This window comes from Hevea brasiliensis, chromosome 14 (assembly GCF_030052815.1).
Source record: "Hevea brasiliensis isolate MT/VB/25A 57/8 chromosome 14, ASM3005281v1, whole genome shotgun sequence".
Taxonomy (NCBI): domain Eukaryota; kingdom Viridiplantae; phylum Streptophyta; class Magnoliopsida; order Malpighiales; family Euphorbiaceae; genus Hevea; species Hevea brasiliensis.
The window spans coordinates 77,848,183-77,857,514 of record NC_079506.1 but is presented as its reverse complement, the minus strand read 5'-3'; the positions used below and the strand labels follow the sequence as shown (position 1 = coordinate 77,857,514).

The window sequence follows — 9,332 nt, the reverse complement described above, 5'->3', positions numbered from 1 at the left end:
GTCCCAAGCAGCTCCCCACCGGCCGGCGACGTCCAGGACCACCAGAAACGGCGGCAAGAGAGGAAGAGGAGAGAGAAAATGCGCGCACAGTGGGCAGCGGCTTTCCGGCGCGATTCCGGCTTCGTCCGACGTCCGATCGAGGCGATTCCGGTGGCGTTGGAAAGCTTGTTCCGAGAGCTTTCTTTTGATACCAATTTTGAAGCAAATGGAGGTCGGATGAGTGAGATATGGAGGAGAGAAGTTTCGAGTTTTTCAAGCTTTTTCGTCAGATCTACGACGATCCGACCGTTGGATTGACGATCCGAGACCACATATGGACTGAGGAAGAGGAGAGGAACATGGTGGTATGATCAGATTCGGCAAATGTCGCCGGCGACGGTCGCCACCGTCTTGGCGGTGGTGCCGTGACCCGTGAGCTATGGAGATGGTTCAACTTCCAGAGGCTTCCTCATAAATTTTTGGAATTTTTGAGACACAGATAAACTTCGGGTAAGACAATTTTTATTATTTCTCTGTCTGTGGAGCATAAATACAGTGTTTCTTAAACAGGAAAAATTGGAGAAAAATTCTAAGAAAAATATATGATGAAAGTAAAATTATTTGGAGATATTCTATGGTGTTAGTTGAATTTTTGGGTGATCGTAGAATATTTTTGAGAAATATGGATGGATTTTAGTTATATTTTTAGCATGTGGGCATATAAGATTAATTGAAATTAAGATAATTAAATTTTATATAATTGGTTGAAGCTTGAGGATGGAGGTTTAAATATGTGAATATTTAATTGGGTTGAATTAGGAATATGTTAACTATTGGAAACTTATGGAATCGAGTAAAATTCTTGAATAAAATATTCATGGGTGACTAGAAAATTACAATTCATTTTGCAATAGCCTTATAATATTATTAAGGACCGCGGGGCAAAATTTTAGAATTTTTAGAGCTTGTTTGAGTGGATTTTTGAAAAATGTCAATTATAGGGACTAAAACGTAATTTTTAAGATTTTGAGTATTGTCTGATTTGGAGGGCCCAGGAGGGGCCATGTGATATTGATGAGGTGTGATTGTGGGAATTGAGAATTTAGAAGTGTTGTTTGAGCCTTTTTGCAGGTTGGGTAGGTCCCAGGTATAGGGGAGACTACTAGGATTTTGATTTGACTTAGGACGTAATTGGTCTTTTCTTGAATTGTATTGAGTCAATTGTATTAAATAATTGTAATATAATTGTCAGGTGAGCCGGGACAGCCTTCTTCCTCCGCCCAGCCGCCACAGTGATTGTCGTTAAGTCTGTGAGTAGAATATTAATTTTAATTGTAATTTCGATATTATTATATGTTCAAGCATGCCCATGCATCACTTATATGCATATATTTATGTAGTTAAACTCTAGGCACGATTTATGTTGCATTCATAACTGTTGATGTGCCATGGATGTTGTTGTGGTAATTTGGAGCAATGTGCGTGCGTTGGCGTGCGTGTGATGTGGTGTGGACTATGGATAGGACGGGGTAGTCACGGCTTGAGTAATTCGCTGGGACCCGATCCTTCGAGGGGTAGTCACGGCTTGAGTAATTCGCTGGGACCCTCGATTTGGTTATTAAGTGGAAGTCCGAGCTTGAGTAATTCGCTGGCACCAGGTTGGATTTAAGAGAGCTGTATAGGGGATCAGCTCCCATATGTTATGATTGATACTATAGGGTGTGTGAGTGCTCCAAATTACCTTTTTGATATTATGATGTGAAAATGTTGTTGCTGTTGCATTTCACTCCACAGGTTGCATTAGTACTAGATAGTTATAGAGATTATGGTTAAAATTGATATTTTACTCTCTGAGTCGAACGCTCACTCCTGTTCAATATTTTTCCAGGCCACAGGAGGAGTTATTTTACAGAACAACCTGTTTTCTTCCTCGCAGGTTTAACGTCAATTATTTAATTGTTTTACTATCTTTTTCTAAATTTAAAATCTAGAACTCCGCATGTGTTAGAAATAGTGTGGACCTTGGTAGAGGTTATGTTAATTTAAATTTTTAAGATTAATAAATAAAGATTTGTATGGTATTTAAACAGTTTGTAAGTGAGGTAACAGGGTTGAGCTGGGCTCCCCTGATTTTAGTTTCTGAAAATTTCTGGGCTAAGTTGGCCCGAAATGAAATTATAACAGTTTGATTTAAATTATTTTATATGCATATTGGGCCTAAATTGTGGGTCTGGTTATGGATTTGAGGAATAGTTAGGCTTACTACGGGCCTCGGGGGCTTTAAGCTGGCCCAGGTCCTAGTGCCGGTCCGGCCCATAGGTTGGGTCGTGACAGAATTACTTAATTAACAAAAGTAATTAAAATACATGTATTATTAATATTAGTGAATCTTCTATTTTTATATCCATTTTAACAGTTATTCTACAATTATTTTAGTTTATTATTTGTTCACATTTTATTTTTCAATATTTGATTTTTTTCCTGAAATTTAAAATAAAATAATAGAAAAATTGTGAATTAAAATATAAGTAAAAGAAAAAAGAAAAAAATTAAAAATTTATATAATAATATTAGATATATTATTCATTTATTATTTTTTATTAACATGAGATTTGTTAAAATTAATAAAAATTCTAAAATTATTGAATATATTAATAAAACTAGGAGAGTAGCTAAAATTGATAATAAATAAAAAAATTGAATTTTTTTTGGTCAATTGATGAGTTCAATTGTTTTAATTAAATTTATTATCAAAATTGAAAATATTTGTAAAGATTTATTATTAAATTGATATAATTAAAAATTTTCACTAAAATTGATAATTGACATAAAAATTTTGATTGTTTTTATCATTTAACTTTATTTAATTATGTAAATATATAAGTATCTAGAGTTATATTAAAGAGTAAAATTGATATAAAATATATAATTATAACAATATATTTTTAAATTATATAATTTAACTTTTTTATCAATATATTTTTTTAAATACTTCAATTTTTTTAATTTTTAGTTTACACAATAATAATAATAATAATAATATAATAATAATAATAACAATAATAATAATTCATTCAATCGTTACTTATAGCATTGTATTCTTTTTTAATAATTAATTCATAAATATAAAAATATGAACGAAAGAATTTACAAAATATCAAATTATTTTATAATTTTTTAATTTATAGTAAATAATAATTAACATATTAAAATTTTAGTCTTAATATAAATTTTATTTCAAAAAATACTTATATAGATAAAAATCTTAACTCACAAATAATTTTATTAATAGTAAATGATAACATGTAATTTAAAGGCTTAATATTAAAAAATATTTTTTTTCAAATTTTTATAATTATAGATAATTTTTTTTAACAATTTTAGCATGATTATAAAAGTTTTTATAATCTATAGTCAAAATTAATTTAAATCAATTAACATGATACAATTTTGATTGTTATTTTCTCTTCCTATCATATTTTTTACTATTAATTTATTTTAATTTTCACTTCTAATTGAAAATAATAAATATTTAAAATTAAGCTACAATTCTCAAAAATTAAAAAAATTGACTACAATAGCAAAAACTCAGAAAAAAAAAAAATAAAAGTGGGAAGGGGGAACATTAGGATTTCCAAAAGCTGTTTTCATTATTTTTATTATTTATAAAAATAAAAAAAAATGTATTTATAAAAAATTATTAATTTTAAAATTCTTATTGCATTAAGATAAATTCAAACAATAAAACACATTTTTTTTTTGCCTCATAAATCTCTATTTTAAATGGACTATAATAACTTTATTAAAAAAAATTAAAATTATTTTGAAAATAATTTTTAATAAATAATAAATTTTAATTTCTAAAATCAAAATATTCATATTCTCATATCATATTTATGGTATTTTATTATAATATTTTAATTGATTACAATATATAACTCATTAATTTTACTTTTTATAACTTTTTTAACCAATTTTAATTAGAAGTAAAATATAGTAATTAATAACAAAATTTAATTGGCTAGTGAAAGTAATATATAATAATAATATTATATTATATAAAAAAATTAAAAGTAAATTATATTAAAAGAAATTTTAAATTGCGAATATATATGACAAGTAAATCAATATGCAACGCACGTTAAGATATTAGTATTACCTAAAATAATAGTGTAAGATTTAAAAAATTAAATCACATGTCATTTTCTGATAAAATATCAAATTAATAATTTAATATTTAAATATTTATCCTACTGTGATAAATTATTTACTATGAATTTTGAAAAAAATTCTAATAATAATTAAAAAAAAGAAAATTACCAAATCAAAATTTCTTCAATTATATCATATACTTTAAAAATTACCAATTAAATTCTACACTTTGAAAAGTTGCATAATTGTACTCCACCATTAAGTAACTAACGAAAATGCCACATCACATTCCGTCAAATGCAACGTCGCGCCAATAATAAGGTAGAATTACGAAAAGTTAAAAAAGTATAGGGTATAATTAAAAAAATAAAAGTACAGGGTCTTTTTGGAAATTTCTTCTAAAATTATCAAATTTTAAAACATAAATTATTAATTATAAATATATTTATTTAGATTATAATTAAAATATATAAATTTAAAATGATTCAAGTATTATTCAAATAATATAATTGAGTTTGATACGAATTCGGGTAATTTAAAATATTAATTAAAATTGGGTAGATGATTTTCACATGTACTTTCTACGATTGTCATTCTCAACATAATTTATGGACCAAAAAATAAACATTCCTTAAATATTTACCACAAAATTTATATAAAATTAATTATAATATATAAATAACAATAACAATTAAGTTTTTCAAACTCATTAAAGTTTGCTATATGAATCAAATTTCACCATTTGTTTATATTCGAAATCAATTCCGTATTAAATATTAAAAAATTATAAGTCTTTTGATATTGTTTTCATTTTAGATCTCGTCTTTTACATTCTCATTTATTTAACTACCAATTTGTCACATTTCGCATTGAACCATTTTTTTTTTGTTCAATCAAATAAATCCAAATTGAATTATTAATTAACTCTCAATTTTAAAAGTAATTTGAAATTTTACATAAATTAAAATTGATCATGAGTAATTTTGGAAAAATTACTAAAAAAAGACTCTATACTTTCAATCTTTTTTCACAATTAAATCCTATACTTTTGAATGTTGCATAATTATACTCTATCATTAATGTGAAGTGGCATCTGACTGGGCGTGGTGCGGTATCTGACATGACATTTTTGTTAGTCATTTAACGGATTGAGCAACGGTGATTACAATTTTTTTTTTTAAAGTAAAGAATAAATTTATTAGAGATTAAAGGGGATGAGGATTAGCTCATAGCAACACCCATACAAAATACAAACTAGCTTATAAAAAGTCAATCTGCAAGCCAAAACAAGAATAGAGACACAAAAAGAGCAGGACGCTAACACCTCAAACCTGCATGGATTGCTCTTTATATACTACCAGACAAGCAAATACACATCACCAAAATAATAGCACACCAAATAGTGTATGTACTCACCATTCTGCAAATTAAAGATCTACCAATTGTCTGTACATCAATATAAAAAGAAACACATGTCCAAAAAAAGAACCAAAACCATTCATAATTGGTTTGGAGCACCATGGTAAATCAATCTTCCCGCCTAGCAACCTTAAAATTGCAAAATTCGACAGAAATAATGGTGAGTACATATACCATACTTAACAAACTTGCATATTGCCTTACTTTTTTTAAAAATATCCTCGACTACTTTCTTGACATGGCCCCATTGAAGATATTGATTTCCTTGGTATATCAGCCATCATCAATAACTCTAAACTGATGCTAAATCACAGCAGCAAAAAACAAAAGACAATAAGCCTAAAAGCTCATAATAGGCGACTGGTGCAAAACTAAAAACCACCAAGCCCACTAAGCTAAAGTAGACCTAGAGCAAAGCACCAGACAAAGCAAATGGACCAAAACTACCTAGCTACCAAACCCACCTCTAAAAGTAAAATAAAGAAAAAGGTTGCCAAAAGATGGGACAAACAAAAACTAAGAAGCTCTCAGGCTAAACGAGATAGAAAAGCCCAGAGACTTCCAAAACACCACTCAAGGAGAGCCCTTCTTTAATGCAACACCAATCAAACATGAACCAATCAATGACAGACCAGAAGGAATCAATACCAAAACACAATTGTAATGAAAAACTTTTAACATATCCACTAATCCTAGACACATCCTTCGACCATAAAAGTGCAACACAAAACATCCCAAAAATATTTTAGAATCACATTCGAAGAAAACCCAACCAGACCAAAGATTGTTGATCCAAAGGAGAAGAAATTCTTAATAGCCTAAAGCCTCCCAAAGAGCCGTATCAGAGCTAATTTGATTTGCAATGTATCGCACTACGACATTTAGCTTTGAAAAAGACAATCCAAGATGTTTGCCCAATTTAACTGTTTTCTAAGCTTCTTCTTCTACATCCAAAGGGACAAAGGCATGTCTTCCATCAACGGTAAATTTACAGTGATGATTATTCATTCGACTAATGTCACTATCTGAAGGCTGTTCAACACATTTATCATTTGATTTCACACCATTTTTACCTTTTGATTTCTTATTCTTCTTCCCCCCTCGAGCTAATTTAGGCAAAACTTTAAATAGCTTAGAAATCAACTTGTGCTTTCTACACTACTTTAAGAGATGAGAGATTTTGAAGTAGTTTCCATGGCTTAAAGTAGCGGGGGGATTGGCTAAATTCAAAGGCACGTAAGGGACAATTGCTTGGTTGTCTAATGAAAGAGATTGAGGGCTAGCTGAGTGAGGTTCAACATGTAATTGGTTGCACTGATCAGAGGTGTAGATGGGCACAATATCACATGTGATAACTAGTCCTTCAAGATCCTCAAGGTTTAGAATAGGTTATAGTGAAAGTTGTGGTGATGAAGAATTATTATGGCAGAGCATGTCAAATTCAAAATTGTGATAATTAAGGTATGCACATGCAGGCAGCGCAGTGTCTCCTTGTATAACTGAAAGAGAAATACCACCAGTTGCATGAACAATTCATCAATAGGTGCAAATATTAGCAATTTAAAATTTTTCATAACCTGGGGTTTCATGCATCATGCAACCACATTAAGCTATTGAAAAATGTAACAACCCTCACCCGACTACAGTGTAGCCGAGCAAAGTGTGCTACATTCAGTATCGGAGCACCCTATCTTATCTTACTTTATTATTTTAGTAATTTTGAATTCGTTTAATTTAATATCAATTATTTTTCTATAGAGAAACCATCGGAGTTTCCCCTATTTTATCATCAGTTGACGTATTTTACTATTTACCTGCTTGAAACTTTCAATAATATTTTATAATAAAAATATCATTCATGCTCATCATATTAATCTCACATTCAATTCTTGTAATTCACATCCATACTCATTTGTACAAATTCATTCATGCTCCATTCTTATAGCAAAATTCTCAAATTTGCATTAATTTACATAACTTGCAACTATTTACATAAATCCTTAATTTTCATGATATACAAATTAATTACAATTTGCTAATTTACATTACAATATAAGAAATAAATAACATACACATAATACATGATATGCTTAATGTGAGCCATATCTACATGCATTGCTGAAGAGGTGACAACCTTGAACACTCTGCAGATTAGACTCCAAAATCTCTGTTTAGTATTCGCTAGGCTTTAACTTCAGTACCTGAGCAAGGAAACAAATCCATCGCGCTAAGCATTGTTGCTTAGTGGTGCAATAATATAACAAGAAATAATGTATACAAATAAAAATAATTGGAGCATATTTTCTATACTCAAGAATTTTACTGGGTTCATATGAAATTTGCCATACAGTATATTTTTTGTCATTTATGTTGCTATCTAGGATCTGTTTTAGCAATTTCTCAATACTTGCTAGGTTGTCTTAGATTATCTCATAATAAGTAAATTTTAATATCGGTCCAGTTCATTTCGATTCTTTCTAATAATTAACTATTCTAATTTATTTTAAGTCATCTTACTCATTTATTTTATTTAATTTCTAATATTTTTAATTGCTAATATTCTTAACTTATTTCAATAAATTTTTTTTTCTCTGCCCAGGTAACCTATGACAGGTTGACTAAACTGGATAATGGGTCATTGGCATTGGACACCGCGGTGTCTCGGGCCGTCATACCATGGGACGCAGAACGTCAACCACGTATGCAGTCAGTATGGCTAAAAAGCTATGATAACACATAATCGGGCATAAAAGCCATGAGTGTGGGCATAAAGCCATGAATGCGGGCATAAAGTCATGAGTGCGAGCATAAAGCCATGAATATAGGCATAAAGCCTTTCGCAGTACTGCTAAACAATACCCTATTGGCATGCCAATCTATCCAATTTGACACACGTGTCTAGGCAATACATGGGCACATAGTACCATTAAGAGTTTATATGTTTCATCATTTCATTATATTTTTCGTTTATATTTTTATAGCATTCTAATTTTGTTTATAATGGAAACATAATTTCCAAATTCACATTTCTAGGTAATTTATGCATTCATCATAATATTCATACTAATTACAATTCACATTCATTTAATCTCATGTACCATTCACATTCAAAACATCTTTTCTTTCTCTCTTGATGGGAACCTAAATCCCAAATGACATTTTTATCACATTTATTCATTCAACAATCTATTCATGTAAGGTACATTTCATACTTCAAGTTGTATTGTTAATATATTATGAACTCCATTGGTGTTGGGAGTATAAGTCTCAACAATCTGTCTAGGTTAATTTCATTTCATATTCAAGTGGTATCACTCATGTTTTATTAGATCTACTAGTAATGGGAATACAAATCTTAATTATATATTCACATAACTTAAATGTTTATTAAGTCATTTAGGTAAATTACTATTTCTATTCCAAGTAATCCATGAACATTTCATGGATTCCAAATTTCATACCTTAATTTCCTTTACCAATTTAGTTCTTACACTCTGTGTCTTTGTATTACTATTTACATTACTATTCACTCAAATTATTGACTTTTTAATACATAATAAATTTGTTAAACCTAAGTTCATCAAGATACCACATTTTGTATTCTAAAGTTGTTGGTATTGGTTGCCAATACCATTTCAAAGCTTAGTGTTGGTTACTTTACAATTTTCAGATTTCAAGCACTAAGTTTACTGTTCCATTGGTCATTTGTACAGTAGGAATTTGATAAAATTGTCTTCATGAAAGTTGTTCCTTATTATGTATAGTTACATTTCTTTTTTTGA

General features: G+C 29.4%; 1 long non-coding RNA gene across 1 annotated transcript; it reads left to right on the top strand.

Moving 5' to 3' along the window:
* The first annotated feature begins 408 nt into the window (after positions 1-408).
* On the top strand, positions 409-2,314 carry LOC131172495 (uncharacterized). Its single transcript, XR_009143002.1, has 3 exons — positions 409-489; positions 1,232-1,289; positions 1,868-2,314. It is a non-coding gene; the product is annotated as an uncharacterized LOC131172495 (long non-coding RNA).
* The last annotated feature ends 7,018 nt before the right edge of the window (positions 2,315-9,332 follow it).